Raw genomic sequence first — 18924 nt, 5'->3', positions numbered from 1 at the left:
GGGGATTTGTTTGGTGCCCAAGGAAAAAAACGGAAAGTGGAAACATTATTGAATAAAATGACCGGCTTCGCAGAATCTTTCGGTTTCTTTTTTTTATCAGCTTTCCAGCCTAAGGATGAGAAGCCGATCCCTTCGGCTGTTTCTTGGCACCAGATGGTTTAGATTTTTCGTTATTGTGGGTTCTCGGCGACAGGAAATCCAAGCGGCGCGTAAGGATTTGTTATCAATCAAAATCACTGCCGGAGGACCAAACAACTTGTTGAACAAATGATGTGTTAAAAAAGCGCTTGCCACATTTTAACCTCTTTAACAGATTATGAGAAACGTTGGGGATTTTAAATTATCCATTAATTTCTCTATTCGATCTCTTGTAAAATAAAATAAAATGTTTTATATTGTTTGTCCATCACCATAAAAAAATTAAGCTGTGGAATGGAAGACTCTAATGAAAACCTGTACAATAGGTTCCAGAAATTGCAAGCGAAATATTCTACTCTACACTCAAATTTTGAATTTTCAATACAATTTTGATGATTTTAGAAGTTTAGAAGTTTAGAAGAAAGGTTTACTTGATAGAAATTTTTCTAAATGTAAAATTTTAAAAGATATTTAAAAATTTCGTTGGATCTGGATCTATATTATTAAAATCAAAATAATATTTCTGCTTTCCATTTCGCATTCGGTATCAGTTCAGGTGCAGTTTATGAAATTCTGTTTCGAAATAATTTTTTTATTTCATAAAAAATTTTATTCATGATTTTAGAAACTCAAAAATGTTTTAAATATTTAGATATATATTATTTCTACAATATAAAAAAAAATGAAAAATTGTCATGAGTTTGGTTTTATATTCAGTTTCGGAAACATAACAAAGCTCAAATTGGCGATCCGTAATTGAAAAAAAAGATTCAAACAGAATCCAATAACAGAATTTGCATTCCAATTTAGATTCAGATCCAGCTCGCTGAAGAGTTTTCTATCGAGATAAAAATATTAAGATTTATTTGATTAATTTCAATTGGAAGAGATTGCAGTCTTAAAATTTTATTGTTCTATGAATTTGAAAATTTTTAATTTTTACGAAATACACTTTACACAGTTCAGCTAGAGGGATTCCAATTTATTTCTAACATTTTATTTTATGAAAACCCTGATTTTTATTACTTTCACAAGATTTTCATCATGGAGTTTTTTTTTCATGAACAAATATTTGCTAATAATTAAACATGTAATCTTCACGTACAAAAATTTACAGCAATTCTTATTTTTCTCGGTGAATTGTTTGACATTCTTGATATAGCGCTTTTTAAAGTCAAATTTTAAACAATAATCTTGAATTTAGATCGATTTTGCAAGAATCAAATTGAAGCGCAAAATATAAATCTTTTTCAAAATTGATTTATGTTCAATCGTTGAAATCTTTGAATTTTCTCAACAGTTTGTAGATTTAGCTTATTTGACTTGACCATTGAACAAGTTTTTTTTAATTGGCTTCTGTAAAAAATACTTTTTCAAATCAAATCATCAAAGACTCTCATTATTAGAGACTCTTGAGACAATTCTAAGATTTCAACTCTCTTTCTTTTTGAGTGATTCAAGGCTTTGATATACAAATTTAGCATATAATTTTAAAGTTATGATTTAATATGAAAAATTATAAAAAACAAAAAATAATAACCAAATAGTCTGAAAATAATGGTTTTGAATGTTTTTTTTTTGATAAATTGTTGGAGCAAAAATAACATAGAAAAAAAAATAAGTCACCAAATCGACCACCAATATACCACCCTCCCAACTAAGGCGGTTTTTCCTACGGTGCTGATATGAACGTTTAAACACTCATCAATAATTTTGCTACCGACAAACAACAAAACAATGACAATTTTTACTGATATGGCGATGTTTCAAACATTTTAAAATTGGTAGTTTGAGAAGAATAAGTTGGTTGTAATATCAAACAGAAAACATTAATTTCAAAACCAAAACACTTATTTTGAATTATCTAATGTTTGTCCCCTGTTCAATTCAAATTTCAGTTTTTGTCTAAATATGATAGTTTCTGAAACATATATCGTTTGAAAGAAAAAAATACAACCTCAAACCTACGGTCGAAAACAGAAAAAAATACATTTTTTCAATTCAATAAATTGAGTGTCGATAAGGCCGGAACAAATTTTAAATCCTTCTTTCGTCACTTGGAACTGGCACATCGCATGTTGCTGAAACAATATGAACCATTCAAAATTACGAAAAAATACTAAATCTTTTTGTGTAAAAATCTAAATATTGAAAAAAATTCATTGATATTATTTTGATAACGAAAACTTCAGAAGTAGCTTAAGTTTAAGAACTAATTTAGACTAATTTGGGGACGTTGTTTCCAAAAATGCATAAGTTTTTGTTTCTACAAGCTCTTGTTTTCGGAATAACATTGGAAAACGGGTATAAAATTATTAAATTAATTTGTGCCCTTTTTGGCAAAACCGTAGAAGATTACAAAGATTTGGAAATTAAAGGATCAGCTTTCCCGAAGATCGCGAGTAATTTTAACTTTTAATAAAAAAGTTATACAAGTTTTCTTATTGTTTATTTTTCCTAATTTTGCAAAAAAAGTAATTTTGAAGAAGTTTTTAAGAAATTTTAACTTATATTGAATCTTAAATATTTCTTCGACCATAAGTACAATTGTTTTGCAGTCTTCAACAAAGCTCAGAAATGAATAAAATCTTTAACACCAAATACTCGAAGACTTTCTTAACCTTCCAAAGCTGTTCGCAAAATATCCGTTTCGGGGAAATTTGACTTGTAATTTGTTGTTATTCCCGTGATTAATTGTGTAGATAATTTATTTTAGTTTCTAAATATTTTAAAATGAAGTGATTTTCTTCTACCAGGTGGTCTTTAGTTGGTTCCGAATGAAAAAAAGCCCCAAAAACAATTTTATTTTAAAATAGCTTATAATTTCAGTTAACTTTGCAGTATTTAAGTGCTTCTTTGATTTATGGAATTGTCAAGAATACATTTATCTGACGATGTATAAATATGTGGGGATCCAATGAACATTTTGACCGCTATTCCGGAGTGTCTGGTAGAAAAAAAAATCTGACTCAAAAACAAAGACATCCAATTTTGTCTTTGCTTCGCTGTATCTCATTTCTCAATGAACCGATTTTCTAAACTCAAATTTTAGTTTTTTCTGGTTAATTTGGATATCATTTTCATAGAATATATTTGGTCTCTAAAAAATCTCAGTTCCTCAGTATATTCGAATGATGATTAAGATGCTTTGAATCTACGCTTCGGGTCATATTGACCTGAACGGCTTTGGAGAGTTCAGTAGTGTCAGAAATAGTTGGAATGTTATCTATTTAAATTTCTGAAAAAATAGAATTTGATTTTTTAAAGCTATATACAGGGTTGCTAGCGATTTTTCGTTCTGAAATTCCAAAGTTTTTCCCGGTTTTTCCCAGGTTTTTTCCCGGTTGTAAATGAAGATTTTCCCGATATCTATTATACTCGTAAAATCATGGTGAATAAAAAAATCTATATAAAAGGCTTCAAATTTCTAATAATTGTAACAGAAACCTTGTTAACCGGTTAGAAATCATGGAAAACACTTCGGCGTCTTCTAACACGTAGTCTTTTCGTAACAAATGGACAGGTTTTCATAATTTTTTTTTCAACAAATCTAACGAACTCCACAATTTGAACAATTTGGAAAATATAAGTCTGATTAAATTGATCTTGAAACTATAATGTAGTACTTTTAATCCGATATAAATTTCCTAGAATTTTTAAAGAGTTCTAGAAAAAAAGGCAGAGTATGGTGGGGTAAAAGTACGACCTAAGTGCTATCCTATTTTTAGACAATTTTGCAGTTGTTTTTCCAAAAAAAACCAAGAGCAACATTTGATTCCTTAGACTTTTATCTCTCTTCTAAAAAAATACGAAGATAATCGATCGACGCATATGATAGCAGTAGTCAAAATGCCTAACTGCTATCGAAACGTACTCTTACCCCCCACCTCTGGGGCAAAAGTTCGAATGATGTGGGGTAAACGTACGATCATTCAAAATTCCACATTTCTGCATGAAGCCAAGTAGAAAACTATGTTATATCAATTTTTGCCTACAGCAGCAGCTTCTGTGTTCGATTCTTATACAAATCCTTTACACAGGCAAACAACCTGATTGAATTCGGAGTTCTCCACTTATTGTATCTGGTTTACGAAGTCCAGTTCTCATCGTATTTGAGCAATTTTTCGCGCGAGCTGGTTTTTGTAGATTCAAAAATATGCGTTGATGTTTCCAGTGCACTTTAAAAAAAGTTAAAACTTTGGATTCTGTATATAATTTGTACTTTTGCCGAATTTGCAGTTTGTACTTTTGCCCCTTTACGGTTTTTTTGTGATTCATAAAATGCAACTTTCCCTTATTTTGAGAGTATTTTCAACTTCTACGAAAAAAAGTTATGTCTATATGTAGGCAGTCCAAATCATTATCAATCCACGCCAGAGTTTGGAATTTTGCTGTTCCCAGTTTGTGATAATCTTAAAACGTACTTTTACCCCACCTTACTCTAAATTTGTATAGAAATATGTTAACAATACATCGAAACATATTATAAAATCAACTTGTATGGATATTTGTCGTACAAAACTTAAAATTATCAGATTGCAAGAAAATATTTAGTTATTTTCTAAATGAAGTTAAATTTTTTTGTACAAATCCAAAGACATGTTTTTGAAATAAATGTTTTTAAATACGAAACAATGAATAACTTTAGTAATAGTCATTTGAACTAAAGATTCGTGAAAATATAGAAATCGTGTATAAGACAGGGCTAAGCTTTAATTGTTTGAGTGTAAGATATTATTTTTTTTATCAAGGTTAGATTTTGGAAACTTCAAGCAACAGCTTAACATAGAATGGATTAAAAACTTAACACTTGAAATGTAATGCTTCGTTCCTCAGGCTAATTCAAACGAAATACACAACAGCAACAACAACAAAAACAACATTGGAAAATCAATATCTTTTTCTGGTGAAAAAGAGGTGTAACTCTGCTTAAAAACATCTCACGCTGCCAAATTATTTGCGAAAAAGCGAGAATGAAAAAATAAGATAACTCATATTTCTCCGCAATAAGTTAAAAAAGCGATTCAAACTTCGTTTGTTTACTAATGAACGAAAATAAGCGTTTATGAAAAAATATCAAACATGTCAATTTTCCCGGTGAGGTGCTGAAATTCCCGGTATTTTCCCGGTTTCCCGGTGACGTTATGAAATTCCAAAATTTTTCCAGGTTTTCCCGGTTTTCCCGGTTCGCTAGCAACCCTGTATATACAGTGAGCAAAATAAGAATAGTCCCACTATGAGTTTTGCTTGTGAAAATAAGAATGATTGTAAATCATCAAAATTTTCTTCTACAGTTTGTTTTAAATTTTTCAACCAAGCATAAGTTTACTTTTTTTGTCTGCAAATGGCGTTGAGAACCAAAAATATGAAAAAAGAGTGCGAAACCCAGAATAGCTTTCTTCAGCGTGAACTCCAAAAAAACTGTGGTGGAAAACTAACTCGAAATTATGGATATGGACTTGAATAGACCTGGAAAATCAATATTGAGACTGAAATTGGTGCACTCAGAGGAAATCTTATTAAAAATTTCATAAGAAACGTCTTATGAACCGCTTTTTTGTGTCCAAGATAATTTTTCATAAGAGTCTTATGAATTTCTTCCATTATCATAAGAAGTTCTTATGAAAACGGAAGAAACTGCTGTGTGGAAATAAAATAAACAAATTTATTCTAAGCGGCAGGAAAAAAAAGAACATCATCAGAAGCAGTTAAGAAAAAATAAAACATTTAAAGTATTTGTGACATTTATCTTCTCAATGGTTGGTAAGTTTATTTAGCAAATTCTATAATTTATAAGAATGTCAAAAATATGTTGTGAATATTCATCGACTTTGAATTTTAGGAATTTTTGTCCGCACTTTAGCTTACTGACTGAAAAAAACGAAAAGCCCAGAGACCGAAACCGGTAGTGGAATTTCCCAAGTTTTTCCCGTACATTCGCCAACAACTGAAGTGTCTGCTGATTCTGTGAGAGAATTACAAGTTGAACCGGAATGAAATTGCTGCTGATGGTCATGCTTGCGAAAAAAATATCAATAAAAAGTGATAAAATTCAAGATATGGTACTCAAATTATCAATGTCTTTGGATAAATTCCATATTTTGAGAACATTTCCTGCTTTTAAAAACATTTTTATGAAATTTCAAATGTTTTGACCAAATCATAAGATGATCTTATGAAAAACAAAACCTCCTCTTTGTAAAAGGTGTTCATCTAGAAAGTTCAACTCAGTCATAAGATAATCTTATGAATTTCATTAATTTTTCTTATGGCGCCAGTTCATAAGAGAATCTTATGGCAAACATAATAGTATTTTTCTGAGTGTGAAAACAACAAGATAGTGCTGCCATCTATAACTTGAAACTGGACAAAGTGTGGTTTACTGAACAAAATTTAAGTTTTTGAATTCCAACCTGTTTTATGTGCTTCTAAATTGACCCATAACGACTGTAACATGATTTTACTTTATTGTAATGAAGAAATTAAGCAGTTTGATAGAGTATTATAACTCAAATGTCAAATTCCTAAGCGCTGGAGGAAAGTTTATTAAAAACTTCTTTTGAATCCTTTGGAATACTAGAAAACGCCCTAAAAATGAAGTTATCTTTTCAAATAGTACATAGAAGCATATCATATTTCTTAAAATTTACTTTGTAAAAATGCATAACTTTTACAAAATTAATTTTAAGATAGTTTTTGTAGAAAAACATAAGTGGTAGGTACTATTCTTATTTCGCACCTTTTTTTTGTTTTTTGTTATCATATTTTTGGTCCTCAACGCAAATTGCTTCATCAAAAAAAGTAAACTTATGATTGATTTATCAATTGAACACTTTAGAACAAGCTGTAGAAGAAAATTTTGATGATTTTCAATCATTCATATTTTTACGAGTGAAACATATAGTGGGACTATTTTTATTTCGCTCACTGTATCTTTGATTTATGATAACTTGTTGAAATCTGAATCCTTGATTAAATGGAGGATAAGAAAAGGATTTAAAATCAGTTTGTCTTTTTCGTGCAGGTATGTTTGATCATCAGTTATCAATGATCGATTTTCCTCAAAATCGAACAATTACAAAATTTCCAAATGTCATATCACTACAACAAGATCTGATAGACAAAATCTGTTAACTGATACGAGTTCGGGACAACAAAATTTTGCAAAAACATCTCCCAAGTAACACAGATCAAGCCAATTGGCTTTTTTGAGTTTTAATATTGTTTTATGAAGACTTTTCGATGGCATCCCATTTTTAAAACGGTTTTATTGTAACATAGGAAATGCTTCATTTATCGTGTGTTTTAAAAGAGCCCTGAAAGTTTTGCTAAAACTTGAATAAAATACTATCTTAAGAGTGTTGTAAAAAAGTTGCAAAAGTATTGCTAAAGATTCAATAAAACACATACTTTCCTGTTTTTATTAGAGCTTTGGTAAAGGTTTTAATAATGCGCTCAATGCGCTTTTAAAACTAGCGTTCAAGCCAAGTTGAAAAACTGATTTATTGGAACATTGGATGTAGGCATGATAAAACTAAGTGACAGATGATTTGACAATCGAGAAGAACGTATACACGCTTAAACTTTTTTACCTCTTTTTGAGATAGCATAACCTGTTTTGAAAGGATTATCACTCAAAATTGAGAAAAACGTGCTGTCAAAATGATATAAATTAACATAGCTAAATTCATCTTAAAAATAAAAACAACTTTGTTGTATCCGCATTCAAATTTCAAAACAACCGCAAATCAGTCCACATCATTATTCGCTCAATTCTCAGGGTTCGAATAAAAGCCCACTGTGAATAAACGGTTTTTGTGATTCGATAAGAATAAATGTATTAAAAAATTCATTTACAAGTACGCCTATTAAACTACTTGTTTTATTTATCCATCTCTGTCTCTCAATGCGAAGTTGATCTTTATTTACGTCATCCAATCCAAAACTAACAAAATTATTTTCAGATAAACCGTCCTTGAAAGTTTCTGGAAGACTGCAGAAACCGGCTTCAACTCAGCAAAGGCGGAGGAATTGAGTTTCGTCACAAGCGAAAATGCTCATTCGAAATCAGCCTCAACAAGTTTCAGATGATGTATTCAGAATGAAGACCACTAGCATTGGCCGATCATTGAAAATAACGATTTATTTAAAGCGTAAGGCAGTTCTGGTAATAGTAAGCAAAACATCCGAAGGACGTTTTAAAGAATCGTTTTATCGCTTCCAATTGTTTTCCCATACAACTGTTTTAACCGTTTTTAACTGTTTTACATAACCTAACTACAAATTCAAAATTCAATCATTTCGGATTCACGATTCAGGCAATGTTTTTACAATTTCAATAATCGTTTGCTAAACGTTTTATTACGATTCAAAAATCATTTGGTTATAATCCTCATTTATGCGGGTTATTATTTAGCTTTGAGGCCAGGGTTTTGATGACAGAAAATGTTCTATTCCAAAATAGTTTGAGATTATTTGATAGCAATACCTATTTGTTATTTAAAGATGATTGACCATCCTCATAGTCAAAAGAAAACAAAACAAAAAGTTGCATGAATGCCTTTTGCCAAGCAACAAATCGAAATGTTTTCATTTATTGCGGAAACTTCTCTTTCTCAAAAATGGATAAATCCATCATGAGCGTGTATTCCATTTAGAGAAAAGTCAAACGAAGCTGTGATTCAAGGTCTCTTAAAACCATTTAAAAACCGTAGTGAAATTGTTTTATTACCACATTTTTCTAACCGTCATAAAACCATCTTAACACTGTTTTACAACTGCCTTAAGATTTTCAATATTAATTTACTGAACGCCATGTTGATTGCGAAATTGAATCGAAATTACAGACGCCATGTTGCTGTAAATAATACTTTAATACTAAAAACTAGACATTTTCATCAATTTGACAATGTTGACGGTACTATTTTTTGTATAGGTGATGAATTTCAATGTAAAACAAAAATTGCATCATTTGAGCCAATTTATATTTTCCTTTAATTTATTTAAAAAATGCTTAAAATATGGTCAACCTTGATTTTCTTTGAGGCGCGCATAAGTTTTGATGCTATTTCGTATACACTTCACCAGAAATCTGAGGTTGCAGGAAGTTTCTTGCTTAGATATATTGAAAATGAGAATGAGAATATTTTAAAAATATTTTAAATGGAATCTTTACCTATCATCAAATGCTTGGGAGAGTAAGTGATAAAACGAGAAAAAACGGAACAGAAAGCTCCCACAGTAAAATTTCTATTAGATTCCACAGCTGCCACAGTAAAATTCCTATCAGATTTCACAGATCCCACAGTAAAATTCCTATCAGATTCCACGACGTAGTTTTAAAAGAGCTGTGGATAGTCTGAAGAGGGCTCTGAAAGGTTTCTTAAAGCTATGTCTATAAGGTCGAATAAAACTATTCTGTTGGATGTTTTATTATAGCGTATAGAATTAGCTTTAAAAACGTTAACAAAATGGTCCCTTTTGGCCATATGTTAACTTTAAAGTAGTTGTGCTAATAGCGTAGAATGCGCTTTGGCTTATAAAGTAGCTTTAGGAAATAGTCTTAAGCGAACTGTTAAGGTTGGAATAAAACTTAAATTGTTACTTGGGTAAAGCTACTTTATAAGCCAAAGCGCATTCTACGCTATTAGCACAACTACTTTAAAGTTAACATATGGCCAAAAGGGACCATTTTGTTAACGTTTTTAAAGCTAATTCTATACGCTATAATAAAACATCCAACAGAATAGTTTTATTCGACCTTATAGACATAGCTTTAAGAAACCTTTCAGAGCCCTCTTCAGACTATCCACAGCTCTTTTAAAACTACGTCGTGGAATCTGATAGGAATTTTACTGTGGGATCTGTGAAATCTGATAGGAATTTTACTGTGGCAGCTGTGGAATCTAATAGAAATTTTACTGTGGGAGCTTTCTGTTCCGTTTTTTCTCGTTTTATCACTTACTCTCCCAAGCATTTGATGATAGGTAAAGATTCCATTTAAAATATTTTTAAAATATTCTCATTCTCATTTTCAATATATCTAAGCAAGAAACTTCCTGCAACCTCAGATTTCTGGTGAAGTGTATACGAAATAGCATCAAAACTTATGCGCGCCTCAAAGAAAATCAAGGTTGACCATATTTTAAGCATTTTTTAAATAAATTAAAGGAAAATATAAATTGGCTCAAATGATGCAATTTTTGTTTTACATTGAAATTCATCACCTATACAAAAAATAGTACCGTCAACATTGTCAAATTGATGAAAATGTCTAGTTTTTAGTATTAAAGTATTATTTACAGCAACATGGCGTCAGTAATTTCGATTCAATTTCACAATCAACATGGCGTTCAGTAAATTAATATTGAAAATCTTAAGGCAGTTGTAAAACAGTGTTAAGATGGTTTTATGACGGTTAGAAAAATGTGGTAATAAAACAATTTCACTACGGTTTTTAAATGGTTTTAAGAGACCTTGAATCACAGCTTCGTTTGACTTTTCTCTAAATGGAATACACGCTCATGATGGATTTATCCATTTTTGAGAAAGAGAAGTTTCCGCAATAAATGAAAACATTTCGATTTGTTGCTTGGCAAAAGGCATTCATGCAACTTTTTGTTTTGTTTTCTTTTGACTATGAGGATGGTCAATCATCTTTAAATAACAAATAGGTATTGCTATCAAATAATCTCAAACTATTTTGGAATAGAACATTTTCTGTCATCAAAACCCTGGCCTCAAAGCTAAATAATAACCCGCATAAATGAGGATTATAACCAAATGATTTTTGAATCGTAATAAAACGTTTAGCAAACGATTATTGAAATTGTAAAAACATTGCCTGAATCGTGAATCCGAAATGATTGAATTTTGAATTTGTAGTTAGGTTATGTAAAACAGTTAAAAACGGTTAAAACAGTTGTATGGGAAAATAATTGGAAGCGATAAAACGATTCTTTAAAACGTCCTTCGGATGTTTTGCTTACTATTACCAGAACTGCCTTACGCTTTAAATAAATCGTTATTTTCAATGATCGGCCAATGCTAGTGGTCTTCATTCTGAATACATCATCTGAAACTTGTTGAGGCTGATTTCGAATGAGCATTTTCGCTTGTGACGAAACTCAATTCCTCCGCCTTTGCTGAGTTGAAGCCGGTTTCTGCAGTCTTCCAGAAACTTTCAAGGACGGTTTATCTGAAAATAATTTTGTTAGTTTTGGATTGGATGACGTAAATAAAGATCAACTTCGCATTGAGAGACAGAGATGGATAAATAAAACAAGTAGTTTAATAGGCGTACTTGTAAATGAATTTTTTAATACATTTATTCTTATCGAATCACAAAAACCGTTTATTCACAGTGGGCTTTTATTCGAACCCTGAGAATTGAGCGAATAATGATGTGGACTGATTTGCGGTTGTTTTGAAATTTGAATGCGGATACAACAAAGTTGTTTTTATTTTTAAGATGAATTTAGCTATGTTAATTTATATCATTTTGACAGCACGTTTTTCTCAATTTTGAGTGATAATCCTTTCAAAACAGGTTATGCTATCTCAAAAAGAGGTAAAAAAGTTTAAGCGTGTATACGTTCTTCTCGATTGTCAAATCATCTGTCACTTAGTTTTATCATGCCTACATCCAATGTTCCAATAAATCAGTTTTTCAACTTGGCTTGAACGCTAGTTTTAAAAGCGCATTGAGCGCATTATTAAAACCTTTACCAAAGCTCTAATAAAAACAGGAAAGTATGTGTTTTATTGAATCTTTAGCAATACTTTTGCAACTTTTTTACAACACTCTTAAGATAGTATTTTATTCAAGTTTTAGCAAAACTTTCAGGGCTCTTTTAAAACACACGATAAATGAAGCATTTCCTATGTTACAATAAAACCGTTTTAAAAATGGGATGCCGTCGAAAAGTCTTCATAAAACAATATTAAAACTCAAAAAAGCCAATTGGCTTGATCTGTGTTACTTGGGTTAGGAAATAGTCTTAAGCGAACTGTTAAGGTTGGAATAAAACTTAAATTGTTACTTGGGTCTATTAACACATAGGCACCAAAAATGCTGTTTCCTAGTGTAATAGTATGTTGAAATTATATGAACTATGTTAAACATTAATCGATAATTTCAATCAAGCTGCTCTTAAGCATCTTAAAATTGGACCCCTGCAGCGTGAAGTGTCTGTTTCGAACATATCCAATTACATTACAAATAAGAGGACTCGTCCGAAACAGAAACCATCAAAGTATGGGTAATTAAAATAAAACACCGAAAGCAACATCATAAAAAGTTGACAGTATAAGGTATACCGGATCGAGAATTTTATTTACTGGATACCTGTGTGGAAAAAATTGATCGTTTATTATTTCGTGAAGTGGATTCTTGTCGATATAATTATGGTATCCATCTCGATTAGGATAACTAAGTTCAAACATAAATTTACACTCGGTAAACTTTCTTAAAGCTATTTTTGGATTTATTAGTGTTTGTAAAAAAAAACGTGTGATCAACCTGCTTGTCGATGGGATAATATACCTTTCTTCGGTAGTTGTTTCAAATTGTTCGATACCAAAATAACTCATGTGAAACGAGAGTGAAAAAAAAAGCGATTAGCGGAATAAAATTAATAGCCTAGGTCAATCCAATTAACTGTGATTATTTATAATATAAATTGTTTAACAAAGGCATCGAAGTTTCCTTATCGACGGCAGCATCAGGTTATCTACCCTTGGGAAAAACAATAAAAATAGAGATACAACAACAAAAAAATGGCCAGCAAAATCTTCATAAATTCATTTTGAACGGAACCAATTTTCACTCCTCTAATAATCGTGATTGTTTTTTCACAGCTAAGCTTAATTGTTTACGTAATTTCTCATTCTTCGGTGCGGGAAAACATTCGCAAAACCTTTTGCTTTGGTTTCGCGAAATCGCGCGCCTCTTCTTCTGCCTTTTCGCGACTTAGCGCGTCTTGTAAGTTTTTCTTTCTTCTTTGTAGTGTGTGCGCATCTACTGCAAATACTACAAACAAGCAACGCAACGTCTCAATTAACCGCGAAGCGACTGACTGGAGCAGGAAGATGATCAGTTTGAAGAAAGATTGGAAAAAACCCTCTTCAACTATCCGCGCGGTCGGAAAAAGTACAATTTCTCATTATGAATATGGGGTCGAATCTGGTGGAAGCGTTTTCGTTTACGCTTTCGGAGGAAGAGGGAGGCCGGACGGTCCAGGAATGTTGTTTGCATGTGCGCACCGATCCCCGGCTGTTTTACTCATTAAAACGAAATATCAGAGGCCTGTGTGTAAGCGCAGCTAGTGCTACTATGTATCGAACACTCATCGAAGAAATCACGGGGCCCCGAAAAGTGCTCTCTGAGGGTGCGTGAAGGCGCAAAAAAAACATTTTGCACATCATCTTGAGTTTGGGGTTTCGCGAAATTCACAAACTGGCAGCAAATGGACCACATTCGAAAGCCATTCCCGCGGAGCTCTTTTGGAGCATCAACACGGTTCGATCTTCCTTGCCAACGTTGCTGCTTTAAACTTAGTCGGTTTCGTCTCGCAGCTTCCCTCTGATGATGAAGATGAAGTTTGCTTACTTCTTCCTCTTGGTTCGCATCGAGTCAAGAGGGGCTGGCGTTGGTTGATTTCAGATGTCAGTCAGTCAGTGCACACAATTTGTCCGGCGTAATGATGATGATGATGATCGTCGGCCCCTGTGCTCCCTTTCGGACCCCGTGTAGCCAAAACGTCTGTTCATCTGTTCGATGGCTTCAAGTTAGATAATTCATCTCTTCATTTCTATGCTATAATCACCTTTTCAATCGCCATCATCAACCGAATAAACTTTCATCTCTAATATTGGTGGTGTTGCCAGTGGATGCCATTAGGTCGTTCGGTGAATTGTTATGAGACGAGAAAATGGTCCAAATTGAATCATTGCTTTCCTCGTCAAGGCGATTTATAGCTATTGCTTATTTATTGACAGCATCCGCGCGGCGCGCACGTTGTTGCTAACGTTTAGGTCGTTATGCTCAAGGAAGTCTGAATGCTTTCGATATACATGTAAGAGGTCGAACTCTGAGTGTAGTGTGCTATTATTTTGGTTTCAAATTAGCGGTTTTGGATCAGGATTAAGTATCACTGGTGATCCGAAAATAAAAAAAATATTAAAAACCCTCAAACACCTGCAGATGGAGATATATTATTAAGGGCAAAAAAAGGATTACACAAGAGAAAAGAATTTTTAGTGCATATGTTTTAATAACTGATTTTAGAAGATTGTGACGTTTTGAATTCGGATCTTTTGTCAGGTTTTGCTAGACGTCTAATTTTGTTGATATAACGTTCAGAAATTTCAAAATGAACCAACGTTGAGTGAAATCAATCATTAATAACTGATGAACACTGAAGATTACGCCTATACATTCTAGTTTAAATTCTACAATTTTAGAAGTTTCTGACACCGCTGGAGAAAGTCTTTGAGTGTTTGATATTCAGAATTTGCCATGCTTCCGAAAATCAATCATTTTCACTGAGCCATGCTTGACTACATTCAGAGCCAAAAAATCAAAGCAGTCAAATTTTCCTTCTTCAACCAAATCATACAAACAATCATGCATGACAACGACGCTTCTGTATTTGAAACACTTTTGCGATACATGATGAGGTAAAAAAGGACGCAGACTATCAGCAACGAACGTCTCGATGCTGATTTCCTTCCCCTAACGACTTTCAACCTTTAGGATCATAACTGATATGTATCAGTTCTGAGCGATCTATGTAGGCTATCAGATGATTTTTTATTTTTCGTTTTGCCTAGAAGGACAAAATCATGACTAGTAGTGTTTTCGTTTATTGACAGTGGCAACCTAGTTACCCACGAGTTTTGCCCTAGCTGCTGTTATTATGTTCGGTTATTAATTCAGAAGTCCACTAGTTTTGCCCGAGATTTGAACCTCAAGCAGGCGGTTGCACCCCGTAAAAGTTGTCAGTGTTGGGGGTAAGCATAAGGGTGAGTATAGCAACCATATATTTGCATCGTCCCGGGTAACGATTCTGTTTGTTTATTCAGAAAAAGTTTTGCCCCGCGCGAGTGGAGATAAACGAAAACGGCATTAGTGTTGATTTTCGACATATATTCAATGGGTACTTTTACCACGTGCGTATCACAGCACTCGGAGGTAGCATCATTCTAGCTAGAAACCATTCCTGATTGCTTTTCTTGAGCGATTTTCCGACCAATTCAATTTTCATTCATTTAACAACTTTGTTGAAGACTTCTAAACGATTTGACATATGTTTTTTTGTAAAACTAACACACACATATAGGATCTCAGTGAAACTTCCATGTTTCTTTGAAGAGATCGTTTCCCTTAACACTAAGCGCGTATATTTCGAAGTTATGGTGGTAGGCTATCTTTGGATCTTTGGAAGATCGATCTTTTCAACACAGATTTTCGATTTTTTGGATCGATTTTTTAGCATGGAAAAAATCGATTAGATCAGTTCATTTTCGATTCGATCTTTCGATTTTACGATACCTTTTCTCGTTGAGCCGAGATATTTAGATCCCATCTAGATTACCGATTTAATGTCAAATAGTGCCAACTGTTGAGCATCTAGTCTAAGCTTGCCAGATTACTGCCCAAATATTTAAAACTAAATTTAAAAATGGTCCTGCAAAAACAAAAAAAAAAATAAAAAAATGTTTTAAATTTTTTTAAATTGTTATTGAATTATATCTACACATATTTACACAAATTTGTCCAGATTTGTCCCCGGATTTGGGTTAAGAATTTTGAATGTACATACCCGGATTTTGCCAGGTTTTCAGATTAAATTGCCCGGCCCGGATACGGCGATTAAAATTCTGGCAACCTTAATATTCGATATTGGAGTTTGATTGGCTTTTGTAAAGTTTGTGTATGCAGATTTCGTTTATGTATGCAGATCGTATGCAGATGAATTGAACTCTAACCACAACAACCAAAGTTGCTGGCTTTAACGCTGCTTTAAAAAAAAAATCTTAGGATGAATTTGGTTTAAAACTTGAAACATTTCGACAAAATTTCTTGTATTCTACAGAATTGCAAAATAAAATCAACAAACAGAAAATAGAATTTTTTTTAACTATCCGGATGCCACAGATTTTCCCCAAAATTGCTTATTTGAGAATAAAGTGTTTTATCGGTATATTATTAAAATAATCGTCTATCTACAAGACTCAATGAATATTACGATTTCTGTGAGTGTCATAAATCACACGTATCAAACACACAGCAATACATTTTTTTTATTATTTTGATCATATTATAAAGTTGAAAATTCTTTTGTGGGATGAAATGGGTGAGTGCATGCATTTTTTTATATTTTTGCTAGAAATTTCAGCCACGAAATTTTCGACACGCAAAGCCTATAAAAATCATAAATTATTTCTCATTTTCTGAACAGTCTTCCAAAACTTTGAAAACCTGTTATTTAGCGGAAATTTACTGATATTTTTGTATAATTTTAATCATTTTAATGATTTTAACGGATTGAGACCTCGTTAAGATTGGTGTCCAAATAGTTAATTTTCCTTACTTGTATGTTGAGTCTTAATGGCATTGACTAGACTTTTTTACGATCACTGACCGCCTATGTACTCGCTCAGTGTATGACCAGGCTGTAAAATGCAACTTATCCCTTTAAATGTATGAGATTTTTTTATTATCGGACAGATTTGCGTCGGGGTTCTTCAGATCTTCCCCTAAATTGAAAATTTGATTTATTTTTTCGACTTAACACATGGATTTTTTCAGATTTCTCAATAATATCTTTTTATTTTTCGAGTTGGATTTGGTTGCATTTTTTTGCAAATAAAAAAAAACCATATTTGAAGGCTTAATGAAATATTTTAAAAAATATCCAAAATAATGCCCTTTTTCAGTGAATTACACATAAAAGCTCGACCGAGTTTGTATAATTTTTTAAGTGAGTTTAATTGGTCCAATTATTGGCTTTCTGTTGATATGTAAATTTAACATTAGTTTTGGATAGATTTTTCGCAAACTAGCAATCAATAATGAGATTTTTCCTCGTAAAACATCCGACATATGCGTTTTTTTCTTCGTATTTTTAGTGTTTCACGTGGAAAATACTCATTATTGATTATAAATTTGCAATAAATCTATCCAAAACTCATGTTTCAATAATATATCAATAGAAAGCCAATAACATTACCAAGAAACCCACTCCAAAATTACTATTAAAGTTAATAATTCAAAGTTATAATTCACTGAAAAAGGGCATTATGTTGGATATTTTTGAATATATCTAATTCCCTAGTTGAAATATCTGGGTGGCCAGCGAGTTTTCTTTTTCAAATTCCCTTTTTTTTTAGGTTTTTTCGATTAAGATTTTATGGCTTTTCCGGATTCAAAATACACAAATAATAATGTTTATCGGGCTTTTTTTACCACAAAAGATTTTTTTTTTTAAATTGAACGTAAAAGTGCGAGAAGACTTAAAATTTATTCAGATTACGATGATATTTTTTTATATTTGTAAAGAGAATAAACTATTAGCACATTGGAATGTGATACTTTGAAAATTTCAGGTTTAAGTTCAGCTGGAAAATTAATTTCTTTTTCCTATCCTCATAGGAAACAAGACTATTGTGCTCTATTTTCTAAAATTTGAAATAATAATCACGAACGACGAATTCGGTATTGAATTACTGATCCATTAATCAGAAATTAATTTTAAATTTTGTTCCAGGATTCGAATTTTTCTTTTAGTTTCTGATGCTTTTCTCAAACTAACTAACTTATACTTATTTTATTTGAATGTTTGTTTCTCAAGAGTTAAATATTAAGTAAATAGTAAAAAACTTTTTACGAAACCGTATAAGTTACGTCCTTCAAGGTTTTGTTACTTGCCAGTAATATGATTTATTAACTAATATTTCCGATAGATTTTAATAAATTTTAGTGTGGTTAGTACAAATATATATATAACACAAACCAAAAAGTTTTCATTTCATTTAAATTTTAAATTTCAAAGAACTTATAACGTCTTTCGTAAACTAAACTCAAGACCGCCGAAAATAACTAAAATTACGGAGAAAATACATTTACAATCAGTATTCAATTTTTTCTTTATAACTTTATGATGAGACCTTTGTAAACCTTTCAATTAAAATAAGTTAGTCTACAGGTGAGCTGAATTGCATCTTTATTCAATTACAAATTTATTCCATTTTTTTTTAATATGATTCTTCAAAATTTGTCCCAGTATATTTTAAATATTTACGTTAAATTTCAGCTCATTTTTCAAGTTTCGATTCTACAGAACAAGATTTTTCCAAAAAAAAGATCACCAGATGGAGTTTTGAAAATAATTCATACTTGACAAATGTATATTAATTCCAGTTAGTAAATTGACATCTTTTAACATACGAAGTTTACTACAAATTCACATCTTTGAAGTCGCAATATTATTAAAAAATAAATTTATTTCACTTATTTCTTCATCCGAATATGTAGTTCTACTTTTTCCTGAGATTCGTAAACAAAATTTGGTAAGGTATAGAATATTTAGATTTTACATTTCAAATTCACTTTACAATAACCGTGAACTAAGAAAAAGGTTATGCTCGAGAATTTTTTCCACAATGTTTAATTATTACATACATAATAAACTTAAAATACTCTGGATATTGAACTAGAACACTTTAGAGCACTGATGTATGTATGCGTTAAGTTTAGAAAAACACGATTTTTGAAGAAATTCC

The sequence above is a fragment of the Uranotaenia lowii genome, chromosome 2, assembly GCF_029784155.1.
Source record: "Uranotaenia lowii strain MFRU-FL chromosome 2, ASM2978415v1, whole genome shotgun sequence".
Classification (NCBI taxonomy): domain Eukaryota; kingdom Metazoa; phylum Arthropoda; class Insecta; order Diptera; family Culicidae; genus Uranotaenia; species Uranotaenia lowii.
The sequence above is the reverse complement of the archived record's forward strand: the minus strand, read 5'-3'. Positions refer to the sequence as shown.